Source organism: Podarcis gaigeae, assembly GCF_964106915.1.
Source record: "Podarcis gaigeae genome assembly, chromosome: 11".
NCBI classification, from domain to species: Eukaryota; Metazoa; Chordata; class Lepidosauria; order Squamata; family Lacertidae; genus Podarcis; species Podarcis gaigeae.
Window position 1 is genome coordinate 37,110,229 of NC_139687.1, and position 14,576 is coordinate 37,124,804.

The 14,576-nt window shown below is 40.8% G+C and overlaps 1 protein-coding gene across 4 annotated transcripts in view; it reads right to left on the reverse strand.

Annotated features, from left to right (window-relative positions):
* The window catches only part of LHFPL2 (LHFPL tetraspan subfamily member 2), a 110,002-nt gene that overhangs the window by 57,159 nt on the left and 38,267 nt on the right, over window positions 1–14,576 (reverse strand). For 2 of the 4 annotated variants that reach the window (XM_083703724.1, XM_083703725.1), the window contains exon 2: window positions 6,253–6,308. The exons of 1 other annotated variant lie outside the window; for it this stretch is intronic. The gene's annotated coding sequence lies outside the window, so the exon portion shown is untranslated. Of the gene's footprint in view, window positions 1–6,252; window positions 6,309–6,556; window positions 6,578–14,576 lie in introns of those variants that run through there. One more of the 4 variants, XM_083703722.1, reaches the window with a different exon arrangement.

A 14,576-nucleotide genomic window follows, 5' to 3' on the forward strand; every position in this document is an offset into this window, starting at 1 on the left:
GAAAATCAATGGTGGCAGCAGCAACAGAGTATTTTCTGCTCAGTATGGTGGGTCAGTCTCATAAAATCAAAAACTGACACTCGCATTGCTGAAAATTCCACTGGCCAGCTCACAAGAATCTGAGCATTTTCTAAGAAACCCAGTCCGTACGTATTATAGAAGCCTCCAGGAAGGCTGACTTTTGCATGAGCCATCTAGTAGCAGAAAGGACCCCATCCACACCCTGTAATGTGCTCTCATTTGCAGCTGTGTGACACCAGACATCGGCACTTAAATTACGAAGATCTATTGGTGGAGGGGGTGGAATCCAAAATTTATACATGCCTTTCAACAGGCTACATTTACAATGATGTAGAACTGTATATAAAACTAGGTATTGATCTATGTTTTTAAACAAACTGACCTAATTCACACTTCCCCAATTAATGCACAGATTGGAATATAATCATCCTTCAAATCCCACACTTTTCCAAGTTTTACAATAAAGTTGTCAGCTCAAAAGAAGTACCCAAATGCATAAGCATTGTTGGTTGTTTTTAGGATAGAGTACTTTAGAAATCCATGCAGTGATATAAAATGTTAATATTATTTATTTATAAAATACTTAAGCATCAAGGTAACTTATTTAAATTTTTTAATATCATGCAATTCCCCCCCTAAATTGCAATAAATGGTGAAATGGGATAGAACAGACTTCTGAATAAACATGCAAAACTGACACAGACCAGAAATAGACTGGTCTGTCCATCCTTAAGTAAAACATCCATGCATGAAAACAATATAGAAACTGTGCAGTTTCTAGGCAATAAGTGCCTATGAGCCTGCACAGAATTTTTTGGCTGCAGAATTCTGGCCTATTTTCATAGAATAGAAGAGTTGGAAGGGACCGTGAGGGCCATCTAGTCCAATCCCCTGCAATGCAGGAATCTTTGGTACAAACCCATGACCTTGAGATTAAGAGACTGATGCTCTACTCACTGAGTGTATCTGTACAGAATTTGTTTGGTTTCAGCATGAATGAGACAACCAGAGTATTAGTGAACTCCAGCAATCAGAGGCCAATTGAAGTCTCAAGAAGCCTGGAGGCATGCAGATTATGTTCTCCCTTTCTTTTCCAAGACCTATGCAACAGATCCTATTCTGACTAGACAGCTTTTTTATTGTGATTTTTCTATTTATATGTTCATGAGACCCTTCAGACCACAACATTCTTCTTGGTAAATACTGTTGTCAAGCATGCTTGTGAAAGCAAGCAAAATGAGATGCCTATGTGTGTCTTATAACACAATGAGTGGCACCCAGCGCTGTTGTTCCACTTGTGGAATGGCTTTTAATCCAGTGGGGAAATCTGCTAACATAGGAGGAGGTGAGGCTACATCCTCATATTTCCCCTTTCTACTACAGCCCCATTTCAGAGAGTTGGGAGACGCTCCAGAACAGCTTGGAAGTGTGCTGGGCCCAGGGGTAACCCGTGAAACGCGGTCCAGAATCCAAAGGTTCCGCTAGGAGTGAGTCCAACAGGGCCAAGGCAGGACACGAGGCAGGAAACCAGGCAAGGACAGGTACAGGATCTCAGGCAGGATCTAGCATACAGCTCTGCAACCTGGGGCGGGGTCCAACAGCCTTTTATCTTTGTCGGGGTAGTGGCCGGTCCTGATCCCCCGGTGACTCACCTCCCTGTTTCACCTGAAGGTGAGCACTCCTCCTGTGAGTACTCAGGTCTCTCCTTCTCTCAGACCTTAGTCTCTGCAGCTTGGGAGACGTTGGTGGGTTACTAAACCCAGGGGTCACCTCAGCCTCCCCTGACCAAACCGGTAGTGAAGCAGCTGTAAGCGATGGCCCAGCTGAAGGCAACGAGGTAATCCCCGCATCTGGAGCCAGGGCAGGCTCAGGCCCCTGACTCGGCCCAGCTGGTGTTTGTTGCAGGGGAACCTGTGCAGACTGGGACTCTTCAGGATCTGGCCCCAGACCTGGTTCAGGTGATGCCTGAGGCAAAGGATCCAGTGCAGACTGAGTCTCCTCTGGTTCCGAGCCCGAGTCCCAGGCCATCACAGGAAGGTGGCAGGGGGAGTTGTAGTACAAAGAAAGAATCGGGGAAAGGGGAATCACCCTCCCTCCCTCTGCTAGATCAAAAGCTATGGCACAAGCATTGGATTTCCTCCTATGAAAACACTATCTTTAATAAGTTGAACTTCATTAGTAATGTGGCATGATCAAAATGCCTAGAATGTTAACCATACAGCTCCAAGTTCTGCTTAACAAGGGGAAATCTTGTTCCTGTCCTCCTGTTGAGGCAGTGACTCCTCCTCCTTCAGTGCTTATATGTCACAGAATGGCACAGAAATGAGGCTGCCCATGGCCCCTTGTGCAGCATCCTAAGGGCCAAAAAAGGTTCCCTGTATATCTGGCTGTGTGCCTGCACCAGGAAAACCTGTTTAAAAAGGGTGTTTGGAGTGCTTCAGGAAAGAATGGGAGCAGAACACTTACTTCACCCAGCATGCTGCTTTAGCAGCTGGAGCAGGAGCAGGAACTTGTGCCACAAAAACCTTGAATAAGACCAGGTTGCCCCAGCACTGAAGCAAAATGATTGACAGCTTAATTAAATAAGGGGGATTAAAATGTGGCAATTCACAGGAAGGAAAACCAAAGGCCAGTCACCAGAGCATAGACATTTTAAAAATGTTAAATTTTGAAGGGCTGTGTAAAAAAAAAATTGCCTCAGCATATGTGTCCCCCTTCTCAAGAACCGTTTACATTTATAATGAATCTGACAGCTCCAGGAAGTGACCTGATGTGCATCCAATCTCCAGGAAGAAAAATGCTTAGTTTGATCTTGAAAACCAGTTTGATTTCAATAGTTGTTTTCAACCTCCCAAGTATTGAATTTCCTTTTGTTCTTCACAGCACTGACTTTTCCCAATAAACAAACAAAACAACATTAACTGTGGGAAAGAATGTGCTCTTGTTTAGTGAAAGTTTTAGGCCTTTAAAAGTTCTTAAACTTTCGTCTTCAAATGCATTATTTTTCTGTGTGCACAATCACCCTTTTCTGGTCACAGATTTTAAAAAGTGCATACAAAAACTATACTTAACTGCAGAATTCTTAACAAACATAAAAACGCACATCTTTAAAAGCCTCAGTAAGTAAGGAGGACTTTACCTCACACCAAAAAGGCATCAGGTTTAAGCACCAGAGAAGCCTCCTTGGCAAGATGAATGGTTAGGTTAAGGGGAGAAGCTGTCTTGAGTTATCTTGTATGAACTGTCCCATAACATTTTCCCATCCACAGAATTCTTTGCAACATGCAGAGGTTCCTTGACAGATAAGCAACTGCCCAGAGAACTCTCTGTTATGGGACAGCATGCCAGTGTCAGGAGTGAATGAATGAATGAATGAATGAATGAATGAAGTCAATGGGGAATGCAAATCACTAGTAAGTACAATCAGAACCTAATGAGTATTATTTATGGAGTCTATACTACCTTCAGCATGAGAGGCAGCATGTTTCTAACTATGAGGACAATGATCAGGAGAGGGATATTCCATTCATGTCCTGCTTCAAGGTTACCGATAGACATCTGTTTGGTCACTGTGGGAAACAACATGGTGTAACAGGGCTCTTCTTAACTTCTTAATGAATTTTCAATATTCCTGGAAAACTTCATCAACTTCATCAAGCTACTTAATGCAGAAGTGATAGTACTAGATGGGAGTACTAGTACTAGATGGGAGGATCTAGTACTTGGTTCCCTCTGAGGAAAAAAATCACTTACCAAAAGCAGACTCTTAGGGGTTGGGGAGTGCAAACAAGCAAGGCTCATTTTTTTGAAATGTGATAGCTATTTATCTCTCATATGAACAACAAACTAATAAATAACAGACTTCCATAATCTCAACTATCATTTTAGAACAACACTCTTGCCTATCTAGTGGCTATACATCATACCATACTTTTAAAAAGCAAACAAACAAAACAAACCAGTTAGGATTATTGCACCTTTGTTTTCTTGAATATTATTTCTAAATGTGTTTGACTTTTATATTTTTCACATCTCAATTAAATATAGACTTTTTAATTTTAAAAAGTGAGCATTTTTTTAAAAAAAACACCTTCCACCCCCCAAAAAGATAGTATTTGTCCATTTATTATCACTCAAGTAATAGTCGTGGTTCTGGCTACATAGTGAACTTGCATTTTGTTTTTGTTTTGTTTTTTAAAGAAAGCTACACTGATTTATTGCTGGTAATTAAGCAGTAATTTTCTGCTGGATGCAAGATGCTGATCTCATCTCACACAACACAGCTTGAAATATACTCGGGAGAGACTAGGGTGCTTAAAATATTAGAGTTATAGCCTACAAAAATTGGATAAAGTCCAGTAATGAGATCACCCCTGTTCTGCATTGCTTAGGTCACTCCTTTCCAAATATTGAAATGTTTGTTCTTGAAACATGAGATACGTGGGTTTTAAAAAATATATGTTTTCAAAGAACAGTAAGAATAAGAAACAAGAAATCAACAAACTCCTCTACTGAAATAATAATAAAATGCACATCAGAGGAGGGGAAACAAATAAACAAGTTACAAAAGCCATTATTATGCTTTTCCTTCAAAAGAAGAATGTGACTCTAAGCACACCCACTTTGAAGTAATTGGCATTGAAATTAATGTAGTTTACTTCCAAGTAAACATGCGTGGGATCAGAGTGTTAATGTTTTACATTTCTCACTTCCATTATCAAACAACAATATTGCCAAACTTCAAACTTTCTAATAATGTTATAAAGACATTGTAATATTAAATGGTCACTTGCTTTCAGGTAATTGTCACTGTGTTCTTTTAGCATTTCATTTCCCTCAGAAAGCATTCCTCCCACCACCACCAAATGCTGAGCAATTTAGGATTACATTTCACCAGATGAAGTAGGCTGTGGTGCATAAAATCTTATGTCATAATAAATTTTTAGGTCACTTCCAGACTTTCAGTGTTTTGTGGGAGAGACTCAATCACTTCCTGGCAAATTTAGTTGTGCAATTGAAGTGGATTTGGGACTCACTTCCGCCCCAAAAAGTATCTGACATTTTAGAGGTAGGAAAGAGACAGGAAAATGCACTGGAAAGTGTAGAATAACAGTTGTTTAACACAATGTTGTACAGCCTCACCACAAACCAATTCAGATGGATGATCAAATAAACAGATTGCTTGGAAGAGACGTTAGTATAAAGGCATCGTAAGACTCTTTGTTTGAAATGGGACAAATTGAAGCAATAAAGTGCTGAAATTGAACCGTTTTTCTTAAACACAGCTAATAAAATGGCTACTGATTTGTCAGAATAATAAAAGAGGGAAAGAGGAGATAACTTAAAATGGAATCCTGGCATATGTGTTTCCAGGGCCAGTATGGTGCGTAAGTCAAGGAGTGTCAGAATACAACTGGGAAGACCCGGCTTCAAATAACCATTCAGACTGAAGGTCATTGGATGATCTTGAACCAGCCAATATCTCATAGTCTGAACCTAATTCAAAGGTTGTTGTGAGGATAAAGGTTGTTGTGAGGTTGTTGTGAGGGGGATGGGGAGAACCTAAAATGTTGCCCTGAATGCTCTTGGAGGAAAAACAGAATAAAAATGTAATTAAAAACAAAAACAAAACAATCAATGAGATAGCCAGGCAAAACAAGCAACCTATCTAGGTAAATACCTTTTCAAGTAGAGATGAACACCACCTGGCAAATTCATCATTAAAAGTATAGTAAAAGAGAAGGGTTAGGACAATTGTCAAGAGGAAGAACAACCTCTGTGAAGACCATCCTCAATCTTTTCTGCTGTGTAGAAAACTTCTGAAAGCTTGCCTGGTCAAGCAACTTCAAACTTCACATTTGGATACAAAGTGTTTCAATTAGAATTTTTAAAAATGAACCTAAAACAGAAGATCAGAAGAATAGCCTGCTGGATCAGACCAACAGCCCATCTCATCCAGCATCTTGTTCCCTCAATGGCTGAACAAGTTGCATGTGTCAAGCACAAGAACTCCACCCCACCCCATGGCTACCAGCCCCTGGTAATAGAATGTAGTGGGCAGCTTTCAGTAAAGAAATGTTACGTTCACCATAAGACTTCTATAATGCAAATGTTATCAGTCTAATTTCTACTGCTATCACATAATCTGATGGATTGTTCCTCATTACATCATCCCCCAAGTTGCATGCAGAGCTATCCAGCACATAAAAAAGTACCCTCCAGTTTACTAACCTGTTTTGTATTTCTTTTGTTGAAACTTTGCATCCCTTCATAAATGCAGGATATACCTGGGAAAATAATTTAGATGCAATGTAAAAATATAGGTATAGCAGTTAAGAAATCACTCAGCATTTCACAGTGCATGCTCCAAATTTTAAAACATTTCATTAGCAGAACCTGTTTACTTCACTGAAAAATTAACATTCTGGATGTTTCACAGCATGTATGATAACTTAACACATGAAGTGCTAAACTTTAGTTCTTCCTTTTGAAGTATTTGATTTCAGTAATGAGATTTTCCAGATGGCTTACATACAGTTAAGATTTAACAGCCAACTCCTGAGCACAAGATCAATCTTAAGAATCCAAGTTGTGCTGTAAGATCACAGTGGTTGATTGTACCCATAGTCATGGGGTGTAAAGGAAGGAGCAGCACCAGCTGACACACAGTGGTGTTGGCCCAGAACTATATTTTCTCTGTTAATTCATGTACCGCAAATACTATTGGGCAGTATTCTTTTAAATAATTGCATGAAGGGAATGACTTGTGCAACAGGACTTTCCACCTATCCTCTTCTCTCTATCCACAGATCTAATCTGGAGAGTTGGGAGAACCTCTGTGACAGATGTTGGCATGCACCTGGAAGGAGAGTGTATGCTTTTGTATGCTGATGATGCGATACTCCTATCTCGAACAAGAATAGGCTTAAATAGGCTCATAGGTGAATTTTCAGCATACTGCAGGAGAGAGCAACTGGTAATAAACTATCAGAAAACCAAAATTATGGTTTTTGCAAGGAAACACAGACAGTACAGCTGGAGGATGGATAACCAGACAATTGAACAGGTTAAAGCCTTCAAATATCTGGGTATCGTTTTCCAGTCGACCGGGTCCTGGGATGTCCATCAAAAATGTGCCAAAGAAAAAGCAGCTCAAAGTATTAAGATGCTGTCTCGCTTCTTTTATACGAAGGGGGGCAGATACATCCCAGCAGCCTTTGAAGTCTTTCAAGCAAAACCTCTGGCGCAGTTACTGTATGGGGCACAAATCTGGACGGGGAACCACTGCTCCAGTCTTGAAACTGTTCAGTCTAAATTCCTAAGGCAGATATTCGGCGTCCCCTCCTGTGTTTCAAACGCAGCATTACGACTCGAGGCCTGCCTTCCATCTGTAGAAACTCAGACCTGGCAAAGAACATTCAACTACTGGCTTCGTCTTAATCTAAATCCACCTGGTCTACTGCCTCTAGTAATGCAAGACCCCCACAAAAGCAAGTGGTTCAAAACTGTGCATCAAAAACTTCTTACATGCGGTCTGCATTCACAGTCCCTACTATCAATGGGCCTCATTAAAGCAAAGAGTCTAATAGGCCAGCGCCTGAAAGACATTGAACGGCAAAACAACCTGACTATCTTAAAGAAACTGTGCCCATGGTATACCTACTTTCCCCCTTCTCATTTTGACTCTCCAGCTTCATATTTGTTTAAATTAACCATCCCAAAATATAGACGTGCCTTTACATTGGCTAGATGGGATGTTCTCCCTTCTGCCGTACTCGAAGGTCGCTACCAAAAGACTCCATTTGAAAAACGACTCTGCCCATGTGGAGATAGTAACACGGAAACAGTGTCCCACGTCTTCCTATCCTGCCCCCTTTACAAAGACCTAAGGAATGAGATTATTACTCCACTCATTCTCTCCAACCCCGGCCGTTCACCAGACATCACACTGTATTTCCTCTTATCTGATACGGATAGTCAGATAACAGAGAAGGTCGCGAGGTACATCGAAAGAGCTATGAAATTGAGGGCCACCATCTGAGTGACAGACTTGTTCATCTGACGGACCTCCTTTTGCTTGTTCTTTTCTCCCTTTTATCCTTATTTCTATTTTTAATTCTTGTATAGCTGTGGCCTGTTGGCTTTGCTAATAAAGTTTTGATTGATTGATTGATTGATTGATTGTGAGAGTGTGGTGGTGGTGATGGGAAGAGAGTCCCATTGCCAAAGTGGAAGTAGCTTTACTTACACAAGAAATTACTTAGCACTATGCTGAAGGCAACTGATGTATTTCTTCTAATAACGATGGCTACTGAAGGCTATTTTAATATCAATATACACATATGAAAGGAAAATACAAACTGTTCTTTGGTTAGACTGAAAATGCTTAGGACTGTGGATTTAGACTATCAGCAATGTAGAGCTATCTTCTTCTTCTTCTTCTATTATTATTATTTTAAAAAATGAAAGTAAGCAAGTGATACGGAACGGAAAGGTAGACTCCTTTGTCTGTCTCCTTAACAAATGCCTCCTTTGCCTTCACACTGTTTGTTTTGCTTCCTACCTCTTACAAAATAAATGAGTTCTGTTGTTATAACACAGCAATCCACATTACAAAACAAGCAAGGAAATCCCACACACCAGACAAAAGTTTACATTAAATAAGCAGCCGTTTGCATGGGCAAATCATTTCACAACTCAGCATATGCCCCATATTGTATTCAGGGGAACAAAAGCAACCCTCAGCTTCCATGTTTATAGGAAACATCTGTCTGAAATTTTTACCTATGTACCTCAGACTAAACATATTCTTTTCAACTACCAGGAGATATGGCAAGGCAACTGGTGTACTTACTTAACAAACAAGGAAATAGCACTGAACTTTCTGTAACCTTTGCAGAACAAAGCAACAATGAAAAATATTATAAAAAGCAATGTAGCAAATACTGACTTTAAAGAGGCTAATTTGAAAACTCAGTATGAAAGTATTTCATATACAGCATGAGATTTACAGAGAAGTGCAGCAAAAGCTATAGGCAGCTAAATACTATGTCAATACTATGTCAATCACTACTTAAGCTCTCCGTTAAGTCACCAGGAGATTCAAACCAGGGACCAGTGCCAGTGGAACAGCCTTCTGGCAGAGGAAGCTATTGGTCTGGTCTTTCCTGCTCTACAGCCCAGCCCAAATAATGGTAATTATACTGCAGTTCATCAGTGTAGCTGGAACAGCTGGGGAGCTAAGAAGGGTATAGATGTCCTTAGAGAGTTGCTTCCTTCAGCTTTGTTCCTTAGTCTAAGGAACCTGTCACGTAGCAGACGCTTAGCAGATTCCTCTACATCCCTTTTCCTGAACCTTTTGGACCCCATGAGGCTGCCAGAAGACATAACCCAACTTAGTTCTGGGCAGATCCACAGAATGCAGTTAAAGCATATTCAACGCACACTTTAAAGCACATGGTTCCTTCCAAAGAATTATGGGAACTGTCTTCCCTTATACTTCTGAAAATTGCATTAGACAAGACCATTGGCTAGACTGTCAACATTCCATAAGATCATCTGTTCTTTTATTGGGATATTTGAAGCTTGGGTTTTAGATCACTAAGTAAAAGTTGGAGGTACTGTATAAAGTCTCACACTGGCCGACTGCCTTAGATATACACCTTCATATCCACGAGAGAACAGAAAAATGGCTAACCTTTAACCACACCAATGTGGCAGTTTTAAATTACAGTACATTCAGCTTCTATCATAGCTTCAGTATAACTGCATATAAAACAGGGTGTTTTTTAAAAGAATCAATGTTTAAATATATTGGGTACATATTTTAAGAAAAGCCAGGCCTGTTTAGACATTGAGATGCATGGAACTTAACACTGGGTGTGTGCTAATTTATTTTTTCCTCTAACTGACCAAGAACTATTATACTTCAAGATTCAACTCAGATCTCAAGAACAAAAGAAAAATTGAGTTATCGTGAAAAACTGAAGGCCTTTCATTCGTCTCAATTACATGATGTTATGACTAGATTTAACAAACTAAAGCAGCTTACTCTGTTTTACCCCTTTGGCATTTCTGCCTCTAGAGAACTGCCCTTGACTTTCATAGCCCTCTGAACAGGGAGATCCACTGCTCACCCAAACAGTTTTTCAAAACAAAACATGAAAAAATGGTTGCTCTCCAATGCCATGAAGAGAAATTGGAGATGGTTTTTGCCACTGTTTTGAAGGAGTTAACATTGCACTCATTTTTGTAGATGGAGAAATATCCAACCGCAAGGAAAGTGGGAATGTTAACTGTGGTTTAGAGTTCACCACAAAGAACCTTTTCTTTGCTTTTTTAATGTGTTTTTTGTCATTCTAGGATCACACTAGAGCAGAGTGTTTAAATGTTGCTACAGTCTATTCAGTATTTTCATAAAAAATTACAGTCTGTTCTTCTTGTAATAAAACAAACAGAATCTTTATAGTTTCATTGGCTCTTTGTCATCAGCTTTAGAAAGGTGGTGAAGATAAATGCCCTTATTCAATAGCTGAGGCAGAGCACTCTGCCAAGCTAAATCTTATTCTCTGAAATGGATTTGTTTGGCCATTTTATCTAGTTAAGACGATGCTGTATAAATGACTAACAGGCTACATGAAGTACTCCAGATGAGGACATGCTATTTTCCTCAGTTTTATTCTTCTCCTATTCTTCTATTCTATTGTTCCAGAAAGACTGATAGTTTATAAAAGAATAGTCATTACATATGCACACAATATGAATGTATATACATGACAAAGGAGGAGAAAAACAGCCTGTTTTGCATTTTGTATTATCTTGGCAAGTTTGTCTTCAAAAGCAAGATTTACTAGGTAGCTGTAATTTTACTAGGTACTCATAGCTTGTTGTAGGCTAATTCTACAGGCTCACAAGCTTGTGTCTTTTTTATGAAGTACAGCCTTATCTGTGAATACCAGTTGCTGCTACAAACCATAGGAGGGGAGAGTGCTGTGTGCTCAGTTCCTGCTTGTGGGTTTCGCACAGGAATCTGGTTGGGCACTGTGAGAACAGGATGCTGGACTAGATGGGCCACTGGCTTTATGTTCTTATCCAGCTGAGAACTCAGTGCGTTTACCCAACTCTTATAGAATCAAATGGAAGCTGGATTATCTAGGCCTGCCATTTGGGCCATGTGGATTCAACTGTTTTGTTTTCCAAATTCAAGCTTTCTGCATCCCCATATTAAAAATGAAATGCACCATTATATATCTCAGAGTTACTGCAGAATGTTAAGTCAAGTGCAAGTATCACCGCAGTGTTAAAACATGACTTTTTCCTATGAGAACATGAGCTCTCTTTTTTTAAAAAAGGAAATTCCGAAGGGCCCCCACACCATGTAGGAAGTTACCCTTGGCTTCCTGGAATTTTCTGCTGAAACTCAAAAGGGGATGTTTTCCTGACCCTAAAATCTTTCTAAAACTAATGAAAGTGCTGTTTTTGATTCTCTGAATTCTTCCTCTTTGTGCATTGCCTGTAGGAAGTAAAAGTAGTTATTGGCTTATTTACAACTTATCTCAAACACTGTCAGGTTAGGCATGATAATTTAGAAGCACTTGCAAACTTCAGAAGGCCTGCTTCTCAAGTAACAACTGCAAATATCACTAAACCCACTCTTTCCCTTCCATGTGGTCAAGAGGATAAGTTTAGAAGAATTTAGTTTTGCTTTCCATGAAGCCTGGATGCATACAATTCAGATACTGTACTTTAAAATGAACTCCGGTTAGTTAAACAAGCAGCTTGTTTGGAAACTGACCAGAGTTTGTTTTACACCATGATCTCTGGTCTATCCATTTATCTAAACAATGGAAAGTTAAATGAAACATGGTCAAAGTCCTCATTCCTCCCATGGGAGAAAAAGGTATGGAACACACATGAACCAAGACTCATGTGCACAAAGCATACAATGATGTTGCTTTCGAATTAATTACCCACACTTCACTTAAAGCAGGCCTGCACTACTAGCAATACTCAGAGCTGAATGTACCTAGGATCTCTGGATAAACCTTCCATATTTGCTACCTGCTTGGGCCACTAAATATGTGGATTTATCAAGCACCTGACTGAATGGCTGCATTGAATTTGAGGGTTCTTAGGCTGCTGGCATGTGTGAGGTGGCATTTTAGAATTTACACCCTTGTAAAAACTCTTCCTGCAAGTAACCTGCAGCACTTTAGGAAGGAACAATTTTACTAGCCTGAGCCTTACTCTGCTATCTTCTCCATGTAGGCAAAGCAAAACAACATTCAAATACTGATTCCAAACCTGCAGTCTGCCCTATATACTGTATTCTTCACTGATTTCATCTGACCACCCCAGATGAAAAGGCAAGTGGATATTAAAAAGTCTGTTAGAACTGTTCAACTATTTATATGCATACTTCATTTATTTTTCATATTTAAATCCCTCCCTTCGTTATGTTCTATGTTATTCTCCCAACAACCATATATGACCAGTTGGTTTTAAATAGCATAAAGAGTATAACCAAGGATAACCAAAAGTGCTTTACTTAAAGCCAACCAAGGATCAAACCTAGGTCTCCACAGGCCTAGCCTAACAGCCTAACCCAGAGCTAACCAACTCCAAATGTTAATGGACTACAACTTCCATCATCCCTGACAACTGGTCATGCTGGCTGAGAGCCCAGATGGAAGCTAGAGTTCAACACATCTGAGGACACCATTTTGGCTATCTGTTCTCTAACTGTTACAGCACACTGGATATTATGCTTTATCTAATGTAAATATAGGACCTTATTTTGGAAAGTAGCAAAAATAGTGGGCTGGAGTGCATTACCTCCCATATGATTTTTGCATATGGTTGCCTGAAACAAAGGCCTCTTTTCTGCAGAAGCTGAAGTTTTCTGCAGAAGAATCAACAAATTTGTTAAGATTCACTGCGGAGCAGGCTTTTTGCTTCTGGCACCATTAACAGGAGCACTCCACAATGCCATTATTTTTTGCAGTTCCCATATACTATTAGTATTACTTTTTATAAACACACACACAGAGAGAGAGGGGGAGGGAGAGGGAGAGAGGGAGAATTGTGAATATGCCAATTAAATACAGACTGTTGAATCCAACTAAAAAAATTAAGAAGCTTCTAGTCTGTCAATCAGGATATACAATACTGAGTGAGGTGGCCTGATTGACAGCAGCCCTCCTGGATTTCAGACAGAAGCCATTCCTGTTCCTTTCTGGTTGGGCACAGAGAGTTGGTCGAAGGCACCAGCTCGAGAGCCCCCAAGGAAAGAAGGCTCAGAGCCAAGAGACTGGTGCTAGGACAACAGTGAGTGGTCAAAGGGAGAAGAGGGGGCAGACTAGGAAGAGAAATTGTCAGAAACTGAAGAGGTAACAGGGTTGGTGAGCAGGAGAAGGCTGTGGCAGAGTGCAGAAGCAGGAAGGAGGGTCAAGGGGCTGAGTGTGGAGGCAGGCAGTTGAAGAAGCCAGGGAATTTTCCCCTCTTGCTGTGACCAGCTCTCCTCCCCCCTGGTCTCCCAAAATATGCAGAGAAATGAAGAAGGTGGAACAAAGAGAGGCAAGACGCCAGAGCCTTAGGCTGCTAAGGAAGTACCGTATTTTTTGCACCATAACACTCACTTTTTTCCTCCTAGAAAGTAAGGGGAAATGTCTGTGCATGTTATGGAGCAAATGCCTACAGATGGTGGGGGGATCTGCTGCAGTCATGAGCAGAGGGTCCATGGTTCCCCTTCCTTCCCTCCTCCGTGGCTTGTTTTAAAACAGCAAAGCGAGAGAAGAGCCGCTGAGTGGGGAGGAGAGAGGGACAGAGAGCCTGCTTGCTTTAAAGGAGCAAAGCGGGAGAGGAGAGGAGCCACTTACACGAGCTGTTTTTTTCAGTGAGCTGTTTTTTTCAGTGAGCCAGGGAGGAGGGAGAGAACCACTCGCTAAATAGCAGCAAAGTTTTTCGCAAGCAGGCTCTCTGTCCTCTCTCCTCCTTAAGCTGGCTTAATAGCAGCAAAGTTTTTCAGTGAGCCGGGGAGGAGGGAGAGAAGCAGAGCCTTTAAAGGAGCAAAGCGGGAGCGGAGAGGAGCCTTCTCCTCTTATACCCCTCTTCTGCATTATTAACAGCATCCTTCTCCACCCACCCCATGCGTGTTCCTTGTCCCTTGAGTGCTTTTCCTTCCCTCCCCACTTAAAACATGGTTACAAAGCACGGATCCACATGGATCCTCAGGATTTTTGCATTGGGCTACCCCAAACTCACCATCAGATCACATGTCTGTGGCCACAGCATGAACCACAAAAATCATACATCCACTGTTTCGTTTAGAATATATATTTTTTCTTGTTTTCCTCCTCTAAAAACTATGTGCGTGTTATGGGGAAGAAGCCATGGGCATAGCCAAGGGGGGGGAGGGGACAGCTGTCCCCCATCAATAAAAATCAATACAAATCTGAGCTTCTGCCCTCTCTAACAATAGCGTGCCCCCCCCAACAAAAACCCTGACTACACCCATGGGGGAAATCTTAGAGAGAAGTGGGAAGGGACCTTCAGCC